General features: G+C 50.5%; 1 long non-coding RNA gene across 1 annotated transcript; it reads right to left on the bottom strand.

Moving 5' to 3' along the window:
* Nucleotides 1-8,913: 8,913 nt before the first annotated feature.
* LOC134479092 (uncharacterized) lies at nucleotides 8,914-19,066 on the bottom strand. Its single transcript, XR_010052162.1, has 3 exons — nucleotides 13,776-19,066; nucleotides 12,529-12,973; nucleotides 8,914-11,375 (listed from the first exon to the last, which is right to left on the bottom strand). It is a non-coding gene; the product is annotated as an uncharacterized LOC134479092 (long non-coding RNA).
* Between the last annotated feature and the right edge of the window lie 4,184 nt (nucleotides 19,067-23,250).

Here is a 23,250-nt window from a genome sequence, read left to right as displayed (position 1 = left end):
TGTGGCAATGGCTGAGATGGCTGCCACACAGCATACTGGTGCCAGGAGAAACCAATCCTCTGTGAAGCCGCTCCCACCAGCCCCCCCAGGGCTGACAAGCTGGGACAGGGGCTGAGGACAGAGGCCTGCCTTGAATGAGGACTTGGGCCTAGTCAGAGCTGGGGACTTCTGGGTTCTAGAGACACTTGGACAAAGCAAAGACCATTTCTAGCTATTTTTAGGTTTTTAGAGTGCCCCGTAACTCTCTGTTGTAACTCCAACTGTCAGCCCTACTCCATGCTGCCCACCAGTCCTATGCCCCAAGCAGGCAGTGGACATAGGGACTTCCCAACATCGATAACTGCCCTGTATGGGGCTCCCTATCCGGCCAGGTACTTCAACAGGTTGCCCTCAGCAGACCTAGGCAGTACTGATAAGATTCCCATTTAATTAAGATTAATTAATTTAATTAGTTAATTAATGAAGATATAGAGGCCAAGGTCACTCAACACCGTAGGGCTAGAATCCAAGTTTAAGTCTGGTGGGACTAGTGACTCACATCCTTGTAATTCCAAGGACTCGAGAGGCTGAAGCCAAGGACTGCCTGCGATGGGCTACACGGTAATGTCCAGGCCAACCTGAGCTGTAGAGTGAGACGTGCCACCAAACCTGACATCCTGAGTTTAATCCCAAGGCCCAGATGGTAGGAGAGAATGATTCTTCTCAGGCTGTCCTCTGGGCTATACATATATATCATAGCACTTGTACACACAAAAGCGCGTGCGTACACACACACACACACACACACACACACACATATTACTTTAAACCACACCAAATCTGCCATACTGTAAAAATGGCCATCTTAGCTACTACCATGTGCCCTTTCGCGGTCCTTCAAAAGCCACTGAATACCCAGCTCCAGTGGCAGTCCCTGGGGAGAGAGCCGAGTTCAAGACCAATGCAGTGACTGGAGTCCCCTCCATGTAAGGTCAGTTGACAGGCACTGAAACCCACCCTGTAGCCCAGACTCTTCACTAAATGCTACCCTGTTACTCCAGCACTGGCGTCTCATGCCTTTGGGACAAGTGGTTGCTTTCTGTGTCCTCCTATATCAGAACACAAACCCTACTGGAAAAAGAAAGAGACTCAAGCCAGCGGGGTGTTCCTGGTGCCTACGAAAAGCAGGGGACACGAAGAGAAGGCAAACAACCATCAAATGAGCCATCTATTCAGCGATGTCGTGGCCTGAAATGATGACACTGGGACAATACCTTCCCAGGGCACCTCGTACACTTTCCAGTCAGTCACAGCAAGAGACCGAATGGATATTAGTTTCTCTATAGCAGCAGTGGGTGGGTAGTCCTAACGTATGGGATCAAACCAAGCTGTCATACATTTTGCCATCAAGGAAACTAAGGTCCAAAGGGATTATAGGTAGTGCAGAACTGAGGGTGGCTCGGGATGAAACCAGTTAGCATTAGATGAAGGTTACATCTTCAAAGTCATGCTAGGTAGGAGGAGGAGGAGCCAAGAGGAAAACCCGAGCTCCCGGGAATCCTCAAAGGGCCTTGCGAGGCAGCCCACAAATGGGGTTCCCACAGTGGCAGGTGGGCACCAAGCAGGCCTGGCCGCACAGGGCTGGCACCGACACTAGCAGGGAGGAGGTGCCAGTTCTCACCCGCCAGCCGGCCTGCCAGCTGGGGAAGCTTAATTAGAATTCCTCAGCCCTCCAACCCATTTCCTTCCTGGCATACAGGACAGCTAATGGCTTCTGTCGTCTGCTGCCAGGGTGAGCTAGGCCGGGCTAGCTGCTCCAGGCTGAACTGGGGGATGGGAGTGACCTCGAACAAGCCCAGAATCATTCTTCTCCTCCACCACCTTGGAGTAGGGAGCAACCCCTAATGTGACCTAATGTTCCCCCAAGTCAAGAGCCCACCTGCCTGCCTCTCTGTCCATCCCCCCAGGGCCCAGTGGCTGTTGAGTACAGATAGAGAGACACAGGCTGTGGGAAGCGCTAGTGATTAATGGGTGATGAAAACCAGACTCCAGCAGGATGGGGGTGGGAACGGAGAAGCAGAGAGAGGCTGTCTGTTTCACACTTGGCTCAGCTCTGAGTCCATAATTGGGGGTGGGGGGCCACAGCTGAGGGCAAGGCCTGGCCCTGGCCTCCAAGTTCCAGCCTGAATAGAAGACCCCACTGTGGACTTCGACCAGCACCAACTCAGACTCGGCCCTTAGGGGACGCTGGGAGTTTGCTCTTCACCCCCAGGGACCTGCAGTTACCCTTAAGCATCCTCTTCAGCCTTAAACACCTCCTCCACAGGTAAAAGGCAAGAAGGGCAGCCACACACACCCATCGTTCAACATGACAACTGTCATGGCTTACACACAACCCTAAACACTGTCCCTGGGACCCACTGAGCCCGGCCTTCATCTTGTAAACTCTGGGAAGTTTAAGTAAAGTGGATTCCCCTCTGAAGAGAGTCTGGGCAGCAAAAACTACATCTAAGGCCCCCAGCGATGAATGTAGACAGTTGAGACTGCAGAAACCCAGGCAAGAGCAGGGCCTGCTACAGGGGCGCTCACAGGCCCAGCACATAGGCCCTTGGGTATCCTAAAGCCTTATCTTCCTCTCCTATACCTAGGAATATCACATTGGGCAACTGTCCCAGTGCCTAGGAAGACACTTTCAGCCCTAGGTGACCCTCTATGCTGTAAGCACCTTCCAGGGATCTCTCACCAAGCCCCTCCCAAGAACCTTGAGATCTCATCAGGAAAGCCTAAAAGAAGGAACTAGCTACAGGTAGAAGTGGTTTGAGGATGGTCATGAACAGAGGCACATTCGGATTGAAGACTTTGCTTCTAACTGAGGCTTGCCTCTCATGAAGTGGAAATTTATTTTCTTCTTATCCAAAAACAAACAAACAAGCAAGCAAACAAAAAGAATCTCCTGGATGGTGGTACAGCCCCGTAACCCCAGCACTCAGATTGAAGTAGGAAGCATACTGACAGGCTAGCCTGGGCTACTTAGCAAAAGCCTGTCTCAAAAAAAAAAAAAAAAAAATGGTGAGGGCAGCCTTCTTCTCACGTATTTGTTGACTCATGTGTCTCTCTCTGAAGATACTGAGGCAATCCACCCTCCCTCCCCCAGAGGAAAACAGCACAGGGAGATGCCAAGGCCAGCCAACTCAAACCCTCTTCTTTCTGAATCTCCACCCTGCTAGAGGGCTGGGGAGAGAAAAAGCTATTCACCATCTGGGAAGTGTTAGAGAGTTCTAGAAAGGGTCTGAAGTGGGAATGAGAAAACCTTTGTTAGGGTCTTTTAATCAGTAAAGCCGAAACAGAAATATAAATCAGAAAGCAGAAACAGAAATTCCTTGCAAATAATTCTGGATCCCCAGGAGACACCTGGTCATGTGCCCAGCAATTTGTTAAGGAGGCAAGCGCATGAATTATTATTGTTGTTGTTATTTCTTCGTTATGTGTGGGGGGTTGCGGGGGGGGGCGAGATCCACAGATTTGTGTGGAGGTCAGAGGATGACTTGTGTGAGCCAGTTCTCTCCTCCCACCACGTACATTCCAGGGATTGAACTCAAGTTGTTAGGTTTGGCAGCGGAGGTTTGGCAGCGAGCGAGCGCCTTTCCCCTCTGAGCATCTCACTGGCCCAAGCTCAGGGTTTTAAACATCACCCGTCCTGCCCAATCAGAGAACTCTTAGAGCCAGGGTGGGGGAGGGGTGAACTTTACCGAGCTTTGGATCTCAGTTCCGGTCTCCTGCCTTCACAGAGCCCAGACTTTCCTCCTGAGAGGATGAGGGAGGCTGAGGGAGGTCACTCCCCTTCTCACAGCACAGTTCTTCCCCAGGGACTGAGCTGGAGTAGTCTTGCATCCTGTGGGCTGTGGGCTGGGGAGTGGCTGAAACACATGGTGGGGCCGTGGGGCTGGGGACACCTTCACCTGCCCCCTGGGAGTCCCGGAGCCTCCAGAACCCTCCTAGGAGACAGTGAGAATGTGGAGAATGATCCCTTTCTGTCGCTAGAGAACAAATTACCTACAAGTTAGCCGCTTGAAACACCTGCTTATCCTTCACAGCCCTGCAGGTCGTCAGTCCAGGTGGGCCCAGCCGGGCTGGCAGCTCAGACGGCAGAACAACCAAACATTCAGCTGGCCGGGGTGGTTTCTAGAAACTCTGAACCAATCCTCGCTTGGCTGTGGCAGAAATCAGCTCCTTCAGGGAGAGGACAGAAAGTCACAGCTTCCTGCTGGTTGCGGGCTCCTAGAGGCTGCCTCTCTGAGGGTCTTTCCTCCGTGTGGTTCCCTGCTGTCTTCAAATCACCATCAGATTTCTGTGTCGGCAAACAGTGACATCCTGTCCTTCTGTCAGATGGAGATCTCTGCTCCCAAGGGGGCGGTGGGGTGAGATTTGCCATCCTGTCAGGAGCTCACAGTCGTAGCCTTAATTATACCTCAAGGATCCCTTTTACTTTCTGGTATCCCCGAATTACGGGTGAGAGATCTCATCTTGATCTGAGAACAGGTTGGGAAGTGGCGGGAATCCTAGTTAGAATTCTGCCTCCTGTCGGAACCAGAGTGCAGTGGTGGCTGCGATGCTAGACAGGATAGTGTACCTGGCTTTCCTTCCTTCACGCACCCAGGAACTCAGAGAACAGGCTGGTAGGTCCTTGATCTCCTCTCGGGCCAGCCTCTGGGCTTTCTATTACCCGAGGAGGAACCCTGCTTCAGCACCAGAGGACTTTGCCTCCTGCACATCATCCTCCCTTACAGAGTTGTAGCCCTGCCATTCCCCAAGCTCCCCACTGGGCTCTGCCTTTCCTTTGCACTCTCTAGACACTGTATAGCTGCGTGCCTTCTCAGCCATCCACATTTCCTTCCCACTGCTGGCGTCTGGTGTGAACCAGCCCTCGGCCTTAACCTGCTCTCTCCCTTAACCTAGTGGGCACCAGCCAGGCCACGTGTCCCCGGCACTATGGTGACAACTGGGATGGAGTCTGTATTGGACCCTGCTCTATTCCCAACACTTGGCTCAGGAGTAGAGCGGGCATTCTAACAAACTTATTTTGTGGTTTCTCTGGGTTGTATCTGTGGGGTCCGTCCCCCATCCCAAACCTGACAGCCTCAGTGTTGTCTCAGCCTGGATAGTCTGGGTCCTTCTCTCCCTCAGACTGGGAACAAATAAGGTTGAATGTGCGGTCCGATGGGATGAAGTGTTGCGACATACCCTGCCTGCCCCCACTGTGCATCTCACATGCTCAGAGAGAGACCTGTGTTCTTCTTGGCTTGTGGCTAAGAGGGTAAGCTTGTATCCCCTTGACATACCTGGGACACCTTCACCTGACCTCTAGGAGTTCACCCTGCTGGCCTTTCTCATTCCATCCCTGAATTTGGGCCTGTGTTCTCTCCCCAGTGACCCACCCTCTTCCTCGTGGGAGACCAGTTGAAGACAGGGAGGCTTGAAGAACATTTTAATCCCAGCCCCAAAGCTCTGAGAAAATGACTAAAAGCTCTGGAATGCAAGGCCTGCTGCTTCCTGCAGGGCATTCTGAATGAAACACATGTAACCCACAGTTTCAGTGAGACAAGAAACCGCAGAGGGATGCCACCCAGACTCCAAGCAGGCCGATGAGCACAGCCAGTGAGCTCTTGACTTGGGCCTAGGGCGCTGGGGACCACCTCTCCTGCTCAGCTTTGAGGAACCAAACCGAGACACCAAGCACATGCTACTGTTGGTCTTATTTAAATGCCCCCCCCCCGTTCCCAACACCTAAGTGGATGGGGAGAAGGAGGAGACACCCCACACACACCGTCCTCAAAGAGCATTCTAGATCCTCCTCTCTGTCACCCCAGAGCAGGGCCCCATGTCACAACTCAGCTAGGCCACACCATTTCAAGCAAAACACCAATGTGCCTCGAACTTCTCCGGGAAAGTCAAGGTACACACTGATCTTAAAGGTACAGCTCCATGGACTTGTTTAGCTATGCATCTCACCTGCATGAAGTACAGAATAATTCTAGAAGGCCCCAGAAGGTTTCCTGGAGCCTTCTCTGACAGGCATCACCTATCTCCCTCTGAGTAACCACACGTACAGATTTCTTTTGCCAATCAGTTAGCTTTGCCTGGTTTTGAACTTTACTCTTGTGGGATTGCAGAAAGTATCTGTCCTCCTGTGCCTGACTCCTTCTGCAGCAAATTTCAGACCTGCCTGTGGGCTTCCCATGACCTGGGTGAGATTCCTTGCCTTCGCATGGGACTTTGCCTCCTGTTTACCTTGACTTCCTTCCAGAACTGCAGCCACAACATCCCCAGGTCCCTGCCTGGGCCTGAGCTTCTGTCACATTCCCTAGGCATTGTAAGTCTACGTGACCTTGTGGCCAAGGACACTTTCCTACTACTCCCTTCTGATTGCAGACACACTAATGGTCCTCTGGAATCTACTGTTGCCTTGGATGTAAATGAGGTCCACTTCTTGTCCATTTGATATCAAACTCATTCCATTGATAAGGGAGTCAGTCAAACCAGCAGTTCATTGTCATATTTGGAGGGTATGGGCTGATCAACTCAGGGGCACTAGGTGTCAGAGGAGAAGGTTTGGGAAGAAGAGACTCGTTCATCTAATTAGAATACCTACTAGATGGCTCCTGTAAACCAAGCTCTGCCTTTGGCAGGTATGGGGAGGGGACATGCACATGTTGAGGTCATAGTTCAATGCTTTCTCCCACCTTGTTTAAGGTGGGTCTCTCTTTCATATCTACCATGCTGTGTACTCTAGGCTAGCTGGCCACTGGATGATTCTCCAGTCTCTGTCTCCCATCTGGCTACAGAAGAGCTGGGGTTACAGATGTGCACAGCAAGCACATTTACCCACTGAGCCATGACCCAAGCTTTTAATAATCTACGATTTTATGATAAAGCACACTTGGACTCAGCAGAGGGCAGAAGCACCAACCCCTGACAACCTTAATTCAATCCCCCAACCTCAAAAGGTGACAAGAAGGAATGAATTCCCAAGAGTTGTCCTCTGACCTCCATACACATACACACACATATAGACACAGTTAAACACACAGATATATACACAAATACACATATGTACACATACATACATACACATATATATATACACACATACATACTCATACATACGCACATATATACATACACATATATACATATACACATACATAAATACTCATATAAATACATACATATTCATATACACATACATATATGCACACAGATTCACATAAGTATACACATACATACACATATTCATACATATACACCAATATATACATACACTACACACATATACACATACATATATACACAGAAACATACAGACACATACATATATACACAAACACACATACATACACATATACACACAGATATACATACATACATACACACATATGCTAACTAAATTTTTTAAAGGCACACTAAGTTCAATGTCTTAAAATTAGCCACAGACACGCATTATCTCTTCTTGCTTCCTAAGTGGCTGAGCAGTTCTTCTACAGATCTCACTGAGGGCAGGGCATGTCTCTCGTGGTGCTCCAGGCAGACAGCAGCTGCAGATATCTAGAAGCTTGGCCCAGCCTTAAGTTTGGCATGGCGGCCAAGACTGTGGAAGGCTAGGCTGTACCTGGATGAAAAGAACTCCTTCTCTCCACAGACTCTTAAGGCCGCTCTCCTCACTTGGCCTTCCCAGTCTCCTCTCTGTGTGGATATATACAGGAGAGGAGTTAGACTCCCCATGCTTCAAAGGTGTCGCTGAGACAGTCCTCCTGGATATCTTCAGTTGGGTAAGGTGAGTCTCAAGTCCAGACTCGTGGAAAACTGGCAAATGAGTGTCAGGAGTTGACCAGTGGTGTCTTTTTTCACTCTTCCACCATTTTCCCCCTTTGATTTTCTAAAACAGGGACTTGTGTAGCCCAGGCCACTTCAAACTTTCTATATAGCCAAGGCTGATCTTGAACCCCCGATCTTCCTGCTTCCACCTCCCAGGTATTGAGATTATCGATGTGTACCACCACACTTGGTCTCTACTTTTTTGAAGCTGGTGCTTGCTGTGTAACCCAGGCTGGCTCCAAGCTTCCCAGGGTCTTGGGTAATGGGTATGTGGTACTACACACAGCCTCCAAGTCCCTTCGTAGAGTGCACGTAAACTAAGTGCCATTTCCATGAACTCACCAACAGAGCAGCCACAGTTTTTTTGTGACAGGGTTTCAGACTGGCTTCAAACTCAGAGGCATCCTCCTGCCTTCGTGTGTTGTGTGATAATATCTGGCATTACAGGTATTAGTCCTACATCTAGATCTGAGGTTTATCTTATCATTTAGCTCTGGGTTTTATTTTTGACCTGGAGCCTTTTCTTACTTTGAGCATATTTTTTCCATTTGTGGAGGCTGAGAATGAGAAACAGATTCATTTTCAAACCCCACAGATCCCTGGCTCTGTTTTAATTTCTATAAATTTCATTTGAAAGTTAGCTTCCTTTTCACTTCATTGTTTTCCAGCCTGCCACATGCCACTCAGTAATCCAACAGACACTTCCAAAGTCCATTCTAAAGTCTCTTTAGCCTAGTTGGGCCCAGTGCACATTTGTAATGGGCCAAGTACCCAGGAAGCTAGGTTAGCCAGGTCAAGGGTTCAAAGCCAACGAAACCCTGTCAAAACAAAGTCTCCTTAGCCCAAACCATTAAGTCCTCAGGTACATTTTTTATGACCCGAGTCACTTCAAGTGACAGTTCTGTTAAACTTTCTTCTACTGTCTGACAAATGTCCCCCATTTGCCCTCCCCCACGGTTTCCAATGACATTTCCCTCAGTTCCCTCTAACCCCTTGCCAGTAGGCTCCTAGAAGACCATCAAGTTTCCAATGGTAACAGTAGGCCTTCAAAGCCCGGAGAACCGCTGCCCACATCCCAGCCCTAAAGCCATAATGAGGATTTGCTATGGAAGCAGGTCTACCTCCAGGTATTGGAGAGTCTGTTCTAGCTTGTCCATTGTGCCCTAGCACAGTATCCCCAAACAGGGGCTTAGAGCAATGGCAACCAACTCTCTTGGGTATGGGTTGGAGTGACTGGGCTGGCCTCACTCCAGGGTCTTGAGTTTGCAGTCAGGGACAGGAGAAACTCTGGGGCTTCTCTATTCACATATTGGGGGCTCCACCAAGGATGGGTGGCTGTGGCTTTCTTCTGTGGCAATTGAAGAATCCCAGTGTGATTGTCGTAACAGAAGCCACCAGAAGCTACGTGAGCTTTCCCATGAGATTGGAAGTCACCATGTCACTTAGCTACATTTAGAGAACCTCTGGTGTACCCAGATCCACATCCAAGTTGAAAAGAAGAGAACAGGCAAGGCATGGTTTCTTTCCTTTTTTTTTTTTTTTATTATGTGTGATGTGTGTTTATGTGCGGGGGCAGGGGCACCACTTTTATGTGTGTGCCCAACCCAAGAATATGGCATCAGATCCTCTGGGGCTGGAGTTATGGGCAGTGTCGAGCTGTGCAACGAGAGTGCACACCTTTAGTCTCAGCACTTCCTGAGATCGAGGCCAGCCAGAGCTGCACAGTGAGAACCTGTCCTTAAAATTAATCTAGGTAAACAAACAAATAAGAGGTTAATATGCGCCGGCCACAGAGCTAGAGACGGACAAAACTGAGATTGGAACCCAAATATACCTTGCTACAGGTTCCTATCTTTAAATGGCTTCTTAGTTCCTAGCGCTGGTGCTGGGCTACACTTTGTACACACTAGGTATGCACCCCGAAGAGTCATACCCAAGTCCCACACAGCCTTCTGAAGTTACAGATGCAGATGTCCTACATGATGTCCCCTGAAATGAGACAGTCATGGCTGACTCATATCTATCCGGCTTCCTCCCAGAAAACCAGAATGGCTCACATGAGGGTACAGTCCTCCTCTGGTGACTGTGGCTGCCTGGCTGTGAAAAGAAGTGGTGAGACCCGTTCTCACAGCATTCTGCCTCCTTGGTCTTTCTTCCTGTGTCATCAGTCCTCTGGGGGTGATTTCCAGTTACTGTCACCATCGCCCACAGGCCCCGCCTTGTCACCCCCAGAGACCGTGACTGTACTCCCTCAGTGAGTTTTGTTCCCATGGGAGAGGGAAGGGTGTCTGTCAGACTAGGGGTAGAGCATTGTGATGGAGTGCATGTTGAGCATGTATTTGGCCATGGGCTCCAGCCCAGCACTGGCATGGGAGTGGGCTCAGGAGCAGGCTTCCTCTAAAGCCACCATATATCCTGCATATCAGATATGTACACCACGATTCGGAATTAGAGTAATAAAGTAGTAATGAAGTAATTTTATGCTTGGGGGTCACCACAACATGAGGAACTGTGTTAAAAGGCCACAGCTTTAGGAAGGTTGAGAACTGCTGCTCTAAAGCCCGCAAGTTGGTCACCAGAAGGTTCTGACGGAGCACTTGGGAGGCTGAGGCAGGAGGATCAAAGCCAACCTCTACACGAGACTCTGCTTTGAGACAGAAGACGAATCATCCACGAAACAAGTGGCTTGCGGTCCAGGTCCATCACCATGAGTGATGTTATGTGGCCTGTGCCTGCACAGAGGGGCCTGACCACAGACGGGACTGGAGCGAGGCCTGAAACCACCCCAGCCTCACCCTCCACCGCCAGGCACTTTTGTCCTGATGAGAGGCTATGTCTGCCCCAGGGAAAACACTGCTTTCTCCAGTTTGCCCACCCAGAAAGGGGGCTCATTTCTCTCGCTCAATGAAGATACCATATTCTGAGCAGCAGCAGGGGAGGACCACAAAGTAACGAAGTAACACGCGAACCCACTTCACAGCACAAGCCATAGAAATCAACCTGACAAACCATAATAACGTAGTTATTAAATTTCCAGGGGGGAATTGAACAACTGAGCCCCTGTAAAGGCAGCCGCCGTGGCAGGTCTAAGGAGCAACACATCTCTCCTCACTAGAGCATTCCCATTAAAGCAAACATGCGAGCATTTCCCAGGCTCTACCTCGGGTCAACATTCTACGTCTGGAGATGAAGAATCTTGGGGCAGGGGCAATAACACAGTACACAGCAAAAGCCAGCGAGCCTGGTGTGTGCACTGAATGAGAGACACTGCCTGATGCAAGGTAGAAATGAGGCTCCCACCTGAGGTTCTTCTCTCCTTCACATGTGTGATGTGGTATGTAGACAGACACGCATGCACATGCCTGTACACACATGTGCACGTGTGCATGCACACACACACACACAGGCACACACAATACTCAAGGCAATACTGTTTCTTTTGTTTCACTTCATTACTCATACCTGACGGCCTCTGCACAGTGCTTTAGAGGTGAATGACTGCTCTTGTCTTCGGTGACAGCCCTCTAAGGAGAAGAATGCAAATTTGAGTCTCCGAGTACTAACAACACTGTTCCCCTAGAGCTTTGGGGAGTGGCAAATGTCTCCTGTAGCTGCATCTGGAGGGAGGGATAAGATGGCTGAACACCCATGAATCTCCTCTGCGAGTGGTCACGTCAGGCTGGCCTCTGAGGATTCTGTGGGGAAACCATCTATGACCTGGTGGCCTTCCTGGAGACACAAATCCTAAACAAGTCATGGAATGACTGTCACCAGTCTTAGAGCACTGCACAGCTCACAGTTGGAGCCTTTACTCCGGGGACCACCCTGACACCCATGGGGAGTTCTTTCACAAGGCTTGTCCTGGAATTCTCATGCTATTCAATCCCGGCCTTCTCCTCCTCCAGGAAGTCCTCTCTGACCACCTCCTGCTGATCTCTCTCCCTTCTGGGAAGTACAAATCCCATTTAATTATATCTATTTTCCTCCCTCTCCCTCTCCATCTCCCTCTTCTCCTTCTTCTTTTTCTTTGTTTTGTTTGTTTTGTTTCTGAGACCAGGTTCTACTATGGATGGCCTGGAACTCATTACATAGATCCGGCTGGCCTTGAACTTACAGAGATCTTGCCTGCTTCTGCCTCCAGGGTGCTGTAACTAGTTGCAGGCTGGGCTAATTAGATCTCCTTATGTCTAATGCTAGTATGTGCATGTGCATGTGTATGCTAGCCCTTATTATTTTCCCTAAATCACCTTGAAACCACAGTAAAGGGAACTATCTCTAGTCTTTTTTTTTTAATTACATTTACTTATTTATTGTGTGCATGCGTGCCGTGTGAAGAGAGAACAACTCTGAGGACCTAGCTCTTCCCTTCTACCATGTGGATCCCAGGGATCAAACTGATCATCAGGTTTGGCCACCTTTACCCACCGAGCCATCGCCCAGCCCAACATGGCGCCTTTCAACACTTGATGTGGCAGACTCTTAGAAGTCTAGAGAAGAGGGGCCTAGAGATGAGTTGGCAGTTAGGTAGGCTGCCGTTTTTTCAGGGTTAGGTTCCCAGCACCAACATCGGGCAGCCTTCGCCTCTAACTCCATCTCCTGGCTTGCTCTACATCCTCAAGTGAAGGATATGGCCGACACACAGAAGTGCTCTTATGAAGCGGGGAGGGGCGGGCGTACCTCCATCCTGGGTGACTTCTTGAGGACTGTCCTGCCTGTTCCGGCCATCTCTTCAGTTTGGAGTGAAGTCTGGAGGTGGTAGCACACACCTTTAATCTCGGCACTCTGGATATAAAGGTGGATAGATCTCGGAGCCAGCCTGGTTCATCTACAGAATGAGTTTTAGGACAGCCAGGCATGCCTGGGAAAGCCACTGAGAAACCTTGTCTGGGAAAGCAGCAACAACAACAGGAATGGAATGGTTGGAGTAAAACGAAACAGAGCAGTTGTACTATGAACCACTCTGGTTGCTCTGGCTGGTTTCGTGTGTCAACTTAACACAAACTAGCATCATCAGAGGGGAGAGAGAAATGTCTCCACAAGCTCTGGCTGTACAGCTGTGATCTGTGGGGGAAGGCCCAGCACACTGTGGGTGGGGCCATCCCTGGGCTGGTGGTCCCGGGTTCTATAAGAGAGCAGACAAAACAAGCCATGAGGAGCAAGCCAGTAAGCAGCATCCCTCCAGGGCCTCTACATCAGCTCCTGCCTCCTGGTTTCTGGGCATGCCTGTGAGGGGTTGTCTTAATTAGGTTAGCTGAGGTGGGCAGACCCACCCTAACAGTGGGTGACACTATTCACTATGCTTGGATCTTTGCTTAAAAGGGAGAAGCTAGGTTGGGTTAGTGGTAGCACACTTCTTTAATCCCAGCACTCAGGTCAGAGGCAGAAGGATCTCTGTGATTTTTGAGGCCCAGCCTGATCTAAAGAGTGAGCTCCAGGCCAGTCAAGGCTATACAGAGAAACCTTGTCACAAAAAAAAGAAAAGAAGAAAGGAAAAGGAAAGGGGAAAGCTGGCTAACTCGAGCACTTGTTACTCTCTGCCTCCAGAGTGTGGGTGCCGAATGTCCAGCCACCTCATGCTCCTGCCTCCAGGAGCTCCCCACAACAAATTGTACTTCAGAACAAGCCCTTTCTTCCTCAAGTTGCTTCTGTCCAGATATTTTAGGAAAAGTCACTAAGCCAACATCCGAGAATGTGATCTCAAACCTGTTTGTGTGGTTGCTTAACTTAGGGCTGGGGGTCTGGCTGGTAAATGGATAAGGGGGTATTCCTTTAAATAAATGAATAAATCAATAAGTAAGGGTGTTTGTGGGGAACCACACAGAGTGCTGTTGAAGGTCTGCACCCTGAGGGCCAAACAAAACAGGGAGCTGAGGCTAAAATCCTTCTTAGAAGGCCAGGGGTATAGCTCAGGGAGCGGTGCTTACCTGGCATGAGCAAAGTCCTGGGTTCGATTCCCAGCACCGCACTCAGAGACAACAGCAGCAGCAATGACAACCACACAATTCATTGTGGGGGTGAGGGAGAAGGATACAGGCAGGATTTGTCTGTGGCTGGTGAAAAGTTAGCAACCACAGTCACATACAGAGTCTTTGGAGCTCAGGTATTAAAATCACCTGCTCTCCTAAAAGCAAACACAAACAAACAAACAAACAAACCTACAGTGAGATTCCGTGTCACAACAGTTAGAACAGCTGAACTCAAAACCATTGACAATGCCAAGTGCTGACCCGGATGTAGAGTAACTGGAACGCCGATACACTTCCCATGCGCTGTGAGGCGCACAGAGTATAGATGCTAAAGAAAGGAAGCCAGCTGCTTTCTCTTACAAGCCTGCCCGGTGACCCAGCGACTGCACTTCTAGGTATTGACCCAAAAGACACACATGAAAATATGTGTACAAAATGATCACAGTGGCTTTTCTTACAACGACCACAATTTGTACGCGGTCTCAGTGTCCACTAACCTGCAGGTGAGCTGTTTTAAGGAAACCAACTCTGCATATACGCCGTCCGGATTTCAGTGAGAAGTCGGAGATGAAGCAGCACACGCTGCAGGCTCCCGTGGGTCTTCGATCCACAGCTACATGAAATTTAAGGGATGTGTCACCCTCCGGAGAACCTGGGAGGGTGGGGCTCGTAGGAGGATTCAGGGAGTGTTCTGGACTGGTGATTGTCCGTCAATGTGTTGCGGATGACACAGGGCACGTATGTGGCAAAAGTCACACAGGGGAGCTGTGTGAGAAAGGCCTTCGAGAAGGTTCACCAGCCTTCTGTTGCTGCTGAGCCTGAATATCTCCCAGGCCCCGCACGGTAGAAAGTGAAAACAGACTCCTACAAGTGGGGTCCTCTGACCTCCATCCACTTGTGCACACAAAAGAATCATAAATTTCAATGCTTTTCAAACTTTAGTTTATACATTTTGTTTGACTATTCCACCCTAGCTTTTTAAAAACTGTGTCTGTGGTGCTTAAAAGACACTCTATACCGACGAAGACAGAAGTCCTCTGAGTGTGGCCCAGGAATCTGCACTCTGACCAGGCTTCTAGCTTTAGAGCCCCTAAGGTCCAGGTCCCTAGGGGTGACAACCACTCACCCCTCCCCCACTTCGGCCCGGGACACTTCCAACTGGGCAGGCCTGGCATCCCCCACCCACCCCAACTCCAAGCTCCCAACCCCTCTGCCTAGTCGCCCCTAGCAACCAAGAAAGGACTTGCAAATCCTCAAAGTGCAGCCGCCCGGGGAGGGGCGGCGCAGTGTCAGCGAGACAAGGACACATCCAAAACGCTGGGTAATTGCTGGGCTGCTAATGCGCGGCCCTTTGTGCGTCGGCGCGGAGCCGGCGGCCGCGCTCCCAAGCCCAGGCCTTTCAGGGCGCGCAGGGGGCCGGACAGCCGCGCTCCCGCGCTCCGCGGCGCATAATTAATCGGCCTTCACCGAGTCGGGGACAAAGGCGCCCATTCACCCCGCCGCTCCTCCCTCCCCGGGATATTGTTATTGCGGAAAAACTGCAGCCAGCTGGGCCGCAGGGCAACGTCAGTGCCATGGGAGAACGGACCGCAGCAAGGAGACCCGAGTTCCCTCTTCTCCAGAACCCCCCAAAGGGATCAGGGCGTCCAGGAGCCAGGGTGGGCAGGATGCAGGGTCCCTTCTGCAGGCTGCCGGACCCTGAAAGCCTCGAGGTTTCTGTCGGGGTTGGGGGGAGCTGGAGCTATGGAACTGGGAGTGGCACGTGCCTCTGATGGCTTGTAGGAGAGCTTAGATGGACTTGCCTGCTCAGCCTAGAGCCCTACTTGTGTCAGGCCCTCCATGACACCAAGAAGAATGAGTCTGTAGTTAAAAGTCAGGGCCGCCCCTCGAGGAATGTTGTGGGGAACTTGCCTGGGTCCACCGTGCCCTTATCAAATCTAGAGACATCTCAGGGGATGAAAGCGCTTGCTTTTAAATCTGGAGACCTCTCTGCTCAATCCATGTAATTCTTATTAAACGTGGAAGGAGAGACCTCCACCTGTGTGTGATTCCCAGTCAAACACTCTCCCCAGCCCACAGTAAGAATAAACAAAATTATTTTTGAAGTGAAGTGGTAGTCTGGTCATCTGTGTGTATTTTCTTGTTCTCCGAGCCCTCGGAAGCTCTCTGAGAGCAGCTGCTAAAGGGGCCCAGTGCTCCACCCCAGTTCAGGGGTGAGAAGACAGTTTACAGAGGTGAACTGGCTGGCCCTTGATCACAGAGCAGGGCTGGCACCAGACCCTGGGCATTCTGGTTGTGTCAAAAGCAGGGCAGAAGAGTGTAGAAGCTACTAGAGAAGGAGGCTCCGGCCTTCCTCAAGCCTAAGCCCTCCCTGACTTTAAAGTCCTGGACCAAGTGTCTTATAAAACCCTGACCTCTCCTCGTCCTGTACTCTGGCGTGTTCTGTTCATGGGTCCTCTGGGGGTTCCCCTGCCAGCTCCATCAGGGGTGTCTTTGAGACCAGGCCGGAAAGTTTCATGGCTGTGTCAAGTCCACTGCCTACCAAACAAACCTCAGGCATGGTTGGCCACGGCAACACTCTCACCATTCAGAGGCCTCGGCCTGAGGGCTCTATTCCTCTTCAAAGTCCAGTGTTCCCCCAGGCCCAGCAGAGGCCCAGGTCCCAGGCTGGCAAGGCTGGACTTCACCTTTCCCACTCAACCCAAGGCATTAGGCACCAGGCCATTCCACCTCCTCCTCAAAGCAGCAACAGTTGTGACAAGCCGCCATGGCTTTCCAAAACCTCAGTGTTCTGAACAGCTCCCAGAACAAGCAGGGGGTTTCCAAAACCCTGCTTGCCCAGCCCAGCTCAGCCCGGCCCTGCCTAGCCCAGCCCAGCCCAACCCAGCCCATCTCCTTGAGACATTCTGTCCCTCAGCTGTGCTCTGGAAAATGTTTCCTTTGCCTTAGACTTCCAGTCTTGAGCAGGACCACAGGACAATGAGCCAGACCGCCACAGAGCCTCAATCTTCCTGGCAAGACGGATATGGGGAACCTTCGTTGTTAGCTAAGGACCCCATTCTGCCCTCCAAGGCACAGATGGTGCCCAACCAAACTGATTCTGTAGCCCACATACCATGCTAGACACTGGCAAGCCAATACCATACGACAGTCACATCTATGGCTGGGAAAATGCACAGAAAATTCTAGAACAAAGTGGAGGGAAACAAAATGTAACAGAGGCCCAGCCAGGTCCCTAAGAACACAGACCAGCTGTCCATCAGAAAACAAACTCAAGCAGGACTCCTGAGGTCAACACAGTTCTGACAAGACTTAGGGATTAGGCATCCACCAGTGGCCAGCACACCAGCACAGCATCATCATACAAAAGGATAGCCTAGCTGACTCCCACAACGTAAGCTTTATTTACAACCTAGAATAGCCCACCAGTGTCTGGGATAAGGCTTAACCGAAAGGAAAGCAAACTGTATTAAAGAAGATCCTTGAAAATATCCCCCGAAGTAATTAAAGCGAAAAGGTCAAGGTGTCTAACTTTTCCTCAGACGTTTTCGGAAGCATAAATAATGGGTAAATCTGGGGAAAGGCTCTTCAGTGATCCCTTGTGTTAGCCTTGGAGGCTTCTGACACAACCTGGGCACGCCATGCGCACCGCAGCACCGGCATTCCCACACTCAGGCACTGCACCCACTCTCCTGTTCCCTGCAACCCCATCCCCTAACACGTTCCCCTAAGAAGCACCTGTCTTCCACCAAAGCACTTTATGAATCCCAAACTAGTTTGACAATTCTTAAGGGAATGCCCTGTGTTCCTGGTCTCCAAATCTCAGGTCAGCTAGCATCATGCCTTGTGAACATTGAATATTCCCTAAACCTAGAATCCAGTCATTTGCCATGGATTCCAGTGCTGAGGGAAGGAGGGCAGGAGGGAGGGAGCAGGGTAGGTAGGGGTAAGAAGGACAGAGAAATGATCAACAGGGAGACTGAATTGAGAAAAACAGGAGAAAACAAACTAACAACAGGTGTGGTGATGATAACTCCAGGACTCAGGATGTGAAGGCGGAAGGATAAAAAATGAAGGGTAGGCCTTAGCTACATAGCAAGTTAGAGGCAGCCTGAGCTACAAGAGAACTGTACTCAAAAAATAAAAAATGTCAAAAGGAAAGCTAGTGAAGCCCATGTAGATTTTACAGTCTACATGTCAGCACTACATGCCATCACTACATGTCAATACTTCATGTCAGCACTATACATCAGTACTACACAGGTACCACACACTCAGGCCAGAGCCTAGCTTTAGCCAAGTTAGTTAGTGAACGAGCAGTCAGGCCCACTTACAGAGCCCCACAGTCTGAATCTTCAACAGGTTCGGAAATCTCACGCACACACCTCTTAGCCCTTGCCTGAGTATTCAAGGGGATGACTATTGTTTCCTCGGAGAGATGAGTGAGATAGGAAGGAGCCTTGCTTGCCCCTGCCTTCACCTGGCTGTGCTCACAGCTTGGGAGAAACCCTGACCCACCGGTGAACCCTCAGTAGACTCTAACTACACAAGGAAAGAAACTGCATTGTCTCCCTCTGGCACTTAGCAGAGTCGCTGACACACAGCTGGCACTGAGTCCTGAGTTGGGTTGAGGTGAGCAGTTGTCCTCACCAGGGCACACCCAGAAGCCCTTCTTTAGCTCCCACCTCAGAGCAGGCCCTTCTTGCTATGGCTTGGAGAAAGGTCATGGTCTGCTCTGTGGCTGGTGTAGCATGCCCCATGTTGGGATGGGGTCCTCTCCTGGTCCTGGGCATAGGAACCCCTCTGGAAGAGCAGCTCTGCTCAAGCACGTCTGGTGGAGGCAAGACCTTCTGTAAGTGTTTTTGGTTAAAATCATGGTTGTTCCATCCCTCCCAGCTTCCAGTGCTTGAGCCATGAATGTCAGCTGTCAACAAACCACCCTGGTTTGGGTATTTTATTATGGTGATCTTAAAGGGACTAAGAAACAGAGGAGTCTGACCACACTTTAGGGGAGACACCCAAAGCTTCTCCCCCCTTAGCCTCTGTCCTATCCCTCTGTCCCCTAAGGGGCAGTCACCACCTGAGCCTCTGGGACAGTGGAGCACATGTCCAGTACTTTCATCCAGCATAGAACGCTAGGCATTCTGGTGGAGAGCTCCTCCTTCTCCCCTCCCCCTTTCTTTTCTTCCTCTCTCCTCTTCACTCTGCCCCTCCCCCATCTTCTAGCTCTAAGAGCTTCCCAAGTGACAACTTTGTCCTCAGGCCCCTGCTGAAGCCTTTCTGGATGACTGGCTCCCGCCTTCCCAACCCTCACCCCACCCCACCCCCGCCATTCCTGTTTTCGAACAGCTTTCTAAATACAGCCAAACTTCCCCTTTCTGTCCAGAGGGCCTACAGAGTAGCTGCAGCAGGCCAGGGCCTCAGCAAAGGTTCTCTCGTAAAGTTTGGCTGAGACCCACACCCTCTAGCCCTGGCCAGTTTCCCCACACTGGTTCTGGAAGAAACCATGCCCTCCAAAAGCAGTCCCCTAGCCTCTTGTCCAGAGAAGGGCAGAATCCACAGACTACTCACTGGGGGTCCAGGATGACTGGGTTGTAGAGGACGGCAGACCAGGGAACCTGCTTCAGCCTGTCCCTACCCTACCCCCTACCCCTACATCCCTGCCCCTGCCCCCTACCCCCTACCTCTGCCTCACTGCCCCTGCCCCTGCCCCTGCCCAGGTGGTTACCCAGTCCTTTTAAAACCCTCTTGTTTCTGGAATGATGGGAGAGTTTAGTAGATTTTCCTGGCCCCTTCTCTTTCTTGGTCATTTCTCCCCAAGGTGCTCTTGTCCAATGACTGGAGAAATGGGGTTTGGCCAGGGACACTCCACTACCTGAGGGTAGTCACCAGTCTAGGTTCGTGCACTGTACCCAGTGTTCTTTCTGTGGTACTCTTCCCTCAGGAAAGCAGTTCTCTCAACCCTGGCCACAGATGACTGGGGAGATGTTACAGCAGCATCCCCAGCCTGTCCTCAGGCACGATTCACATCAAAGAAGTTCAGTCTGTCTGGGAAATGACCAGGCTACCTTGACTGAGCTGGTCAGAGGTGAAGGCCGTTGTAGAGGCTCCTAGAGGGTAAGACAGTGCTGCAAGCCAAAGGTAACACACTCTGTTGAGTGAGGGTTTGGAGCTATGGAAAGAGCCCTAGTAAGAAATACATGTCTGCTGTGAGGGCCGAGGTGGGCCTGGTTATTTGCCACCTAGCCATGGAGGCCCAGAAGCCCCCCGCCCCCTAAGAATGAGGCACGAGGCCAGCCTTCTGGCTGTGGTCAGCAGGGAGGACCTTGTAGGGATTGAGAAGGGTAAAATAGAGAAGGGAAACCCAAGTGGGGCAGAGGCTGTGAGGGAGATCAGGGCAAGAGGAAGGAGACAGGATGAAGGAGACTGTGAATGGCATGTGGACACCAGAATCCCTCCATCCTCTCTCCCTGTGTCTCCCCTTTATCAATCACTCCTGGGGAAAAAAAAAAGCACTCTGCTAGCAGGACACAGGACACAGGATACATGATACATCACCTGTCAGGATCCAGGACATGTTCCACCTCCAAGCCTGAGAGACCTGCTTCCCCTCTGAGCCAAAAGCCCCCATATACATCCTGCAGCAATGCTGCCAGACACACCCACCTCAGTACACGACAACTACGGTCTCATAATTATTGAAGCACAATAATTTGACCATCCCTGGACCAAACAGAATATTAAATCAGATTCCAGAGACACCAGGCATCATGTCAGGGGACCCAGATGATGTCAGGGGACCCAGATGCTGCTGTTGTTGACTCTGGTGGAGCCCTCTGTCCCATGCCTCTTTCTTAGCTCATCTGCCCTCTGCCAAGACATCCTGGCAAGGGAGGAAGGCCAAGGACTCTGCTGCTAGCCAGCTCTGCAGCTGTTCCATCACCTATTCAGTGAGTGGACAGACATGATAAAGGAGGACTATACACAGCACACCAGACTATACCAGTCATCTCAACTCTACAAGGACTGCCCTTGGCAAACCTATAGAAGATTTAACCTCCATAGAAAATATATGGGAAGTGTAGCTCAGGGGGCAGAACATTTGACTAGCATGTTTACCTGAGACACCGTAGGAAGAGAGGGAGGTAGAGGCAGAGAGAGAACTGAGCAGTGGGTGTGTGCAGATTATCAGATTATTAGCGCCAAAGGGATGCGTGCAACTATGGAGGAAGCTCACCCAAGAGGCCACCATCATAAAGTGAGAGCAGGGAAAGACGGGGACACCAGGAATGCTGGTTCTCAGTCAGGAGGCTTTTATCTTCCTCCCTTCAGAGGACATTTGACATCACCAGACTACATTTCTGGTGGTCTCCATGGGGGCTGCAGCTACTCACACAGTAAGAGAGATCAGGAAGGCTGTTTAATGTGTTATACTGCACAGGAAAGCCCCAAGCTGGCTGGCTTTGAAAAGTCAACTGTGTAAAGTGAAGAGACTGTGGCCTAGCTAAATGGATAAATAGATACTGCACCATGTTAGACAATTAAAAATTTAAAGGAGGGATGGGGTGGCAAGATGATTATCAGGTAAAGGAGCTTGCTGCCAAACCTGATGACCTAAGTTCAGTCCCACAGAACAGGAGAGAACTGATCCTCAAAAGTTGTCCTCTGACTACACACACAAACACACACACACACACACACACACACACACACACACACACACACACCTTTGCATCATATGCCTCTACATACAAAGCAAACTTGTTTGGTTTTTTGAGACAGGGTTTCTCTGCATAGCCCTGGCTGTCCTGAAATTCACTATGTAGACCAGGCTGGCCTTGAACTCACAGAGATCCTCCTACCTCTGCCTCTCAAGTACTGGGATCAGAGGCATATGCCACCATACCCAGGGTTTTATTTAAAAAAGAGGGAGTCTTGCCTGGGCAGTGATGAAGGTACATGAGGAACTAAGGCATAAAATTAATTAAAATGAATGAAATGAAAGAGCAGCCATAGCAGCTCTTTCAGAAGACCATGGTATGTGCCGTTGCTGTCCTTGGGTCCATGGCTGCTCGTCTTGAGCCATCTCAACTTCTTCTGCTCTTTGCCCCAGTATCTATCTGGGGCCTCAGGCCTGCCTGAGGGAGCCCTGTCTCACCCGGAGAGGGAGGAACAGTTAGTATGCAGCTTAGCAGCTGCCTCTGCAACCAGATGGAGGGCAGGGGCGGACAGAGAGGTACTCAGAAAGAAGAAGGGTGTCTGGGGTGACTGGGAAGAGGAAGAGAAAGGATGCTGCAAGTTTCAGTGTTTCACAATGTAACAAAAATACCAGACAGCCTGGGGGCCACAGGGACAACTTCAGGTTGAGCAACAGCTGTACTACTGTTTCTAATCCACGGAAAATTCCTTTTTTGTTAGACCCCCTGCTTCAGCGACAGACCCTTCATTACCACGATAGTGATGGAGAAAGAGACATTTGTCCTGTAGTCACCAGGCCCCTCCTTGTTCTCCCACACATCCAGGCCAATGCTCCACCCTGTCTAAGTTTCTTGGGATGTAGATCACTGTTTACGGACCCCCACTCTGGCTTCACTGGACTCTCAAACAGCAGCAGGATGCAAAAGCACCACTAAAAGGATATATGTGTCTGGCCAGCGTCTGGAAAAAAAAAGTCATCTCCCTCAAATGACAACCCACATGGTCCTCTAAGAGTCTTAAGGTGGACATCAAGTTTGCCTGTAGTTTCCTGGCAACCCAGATGAAGACAAAGTAGTTGGGCATCAGCCTCACAAGTATTGGGCCTGCACATCAGAATTCCCTACCCCCAATTTGTCAGCAGATGCAGCATTTTGCTGGAAACCAGAGCCTAAAATGTCTTGTGCTCACAGTCTGAGGAGAGACCATCTGGAGAAGAGCATCCCAAAGAGTACACTACTGGAGGACTGGACTCCCCAAGTCATCAGGGAGGGGTGGATAAGGACTCGGTGATGACCAAGAACAGCTCAGTTTCCTGATCCTCTGACTGGCTGGGGATAAGCATCTGGAAGAATGGATGGAATGTGTGGCCTTTAAATGACCCCCCCCCCTTTGAACTATACTTCTCTCAACTGAGCTTTTGATAAAACTCAAGTGGCAGGAGGCAGTTGGAGGGTGTACCCGTGATGATGGTCTGGCATGGGTGCCCCGGAATGAGGCGAGGGTGGAGCCATGGGATCCTAGCACCTGACGAGGCATCATTCACGAGTTAGCTAGTCACAGACTCCCCGAAAGGCCCAGAGCGTTGTGCTCTGGTGCTGTGTCTAGAAGAAGCAGAAGCAAGCTGGAGACCCCATGGGGACTGTGGGTCCGCACCCAGATCTGAGCTCCCACTTCACTTTGGATTGTCAGGAGGGTAAAAATAAATAAATAAACAAACAACAACAACAACAACAAA

Source organism: Rattus norvegicus, chromosome 6, assembly GCF_036323735.1.
Source record: "Rattus norvegicus strain BN/NHsdMcwi chromosome 6, GRCr8, whole genome shotgun sequence".
Taxonomy (NCBI): domain Eukaryota; kingdom Metazoa; phylum Chordata; class Mammalia; order Rodentia; family Muridae; genus Rattus; species Rattus norvegicus.
Note: the sequence above shows the minus strand (reverse complement) of the source record. Positions and strands in the feature narration are given on the sequence as shown.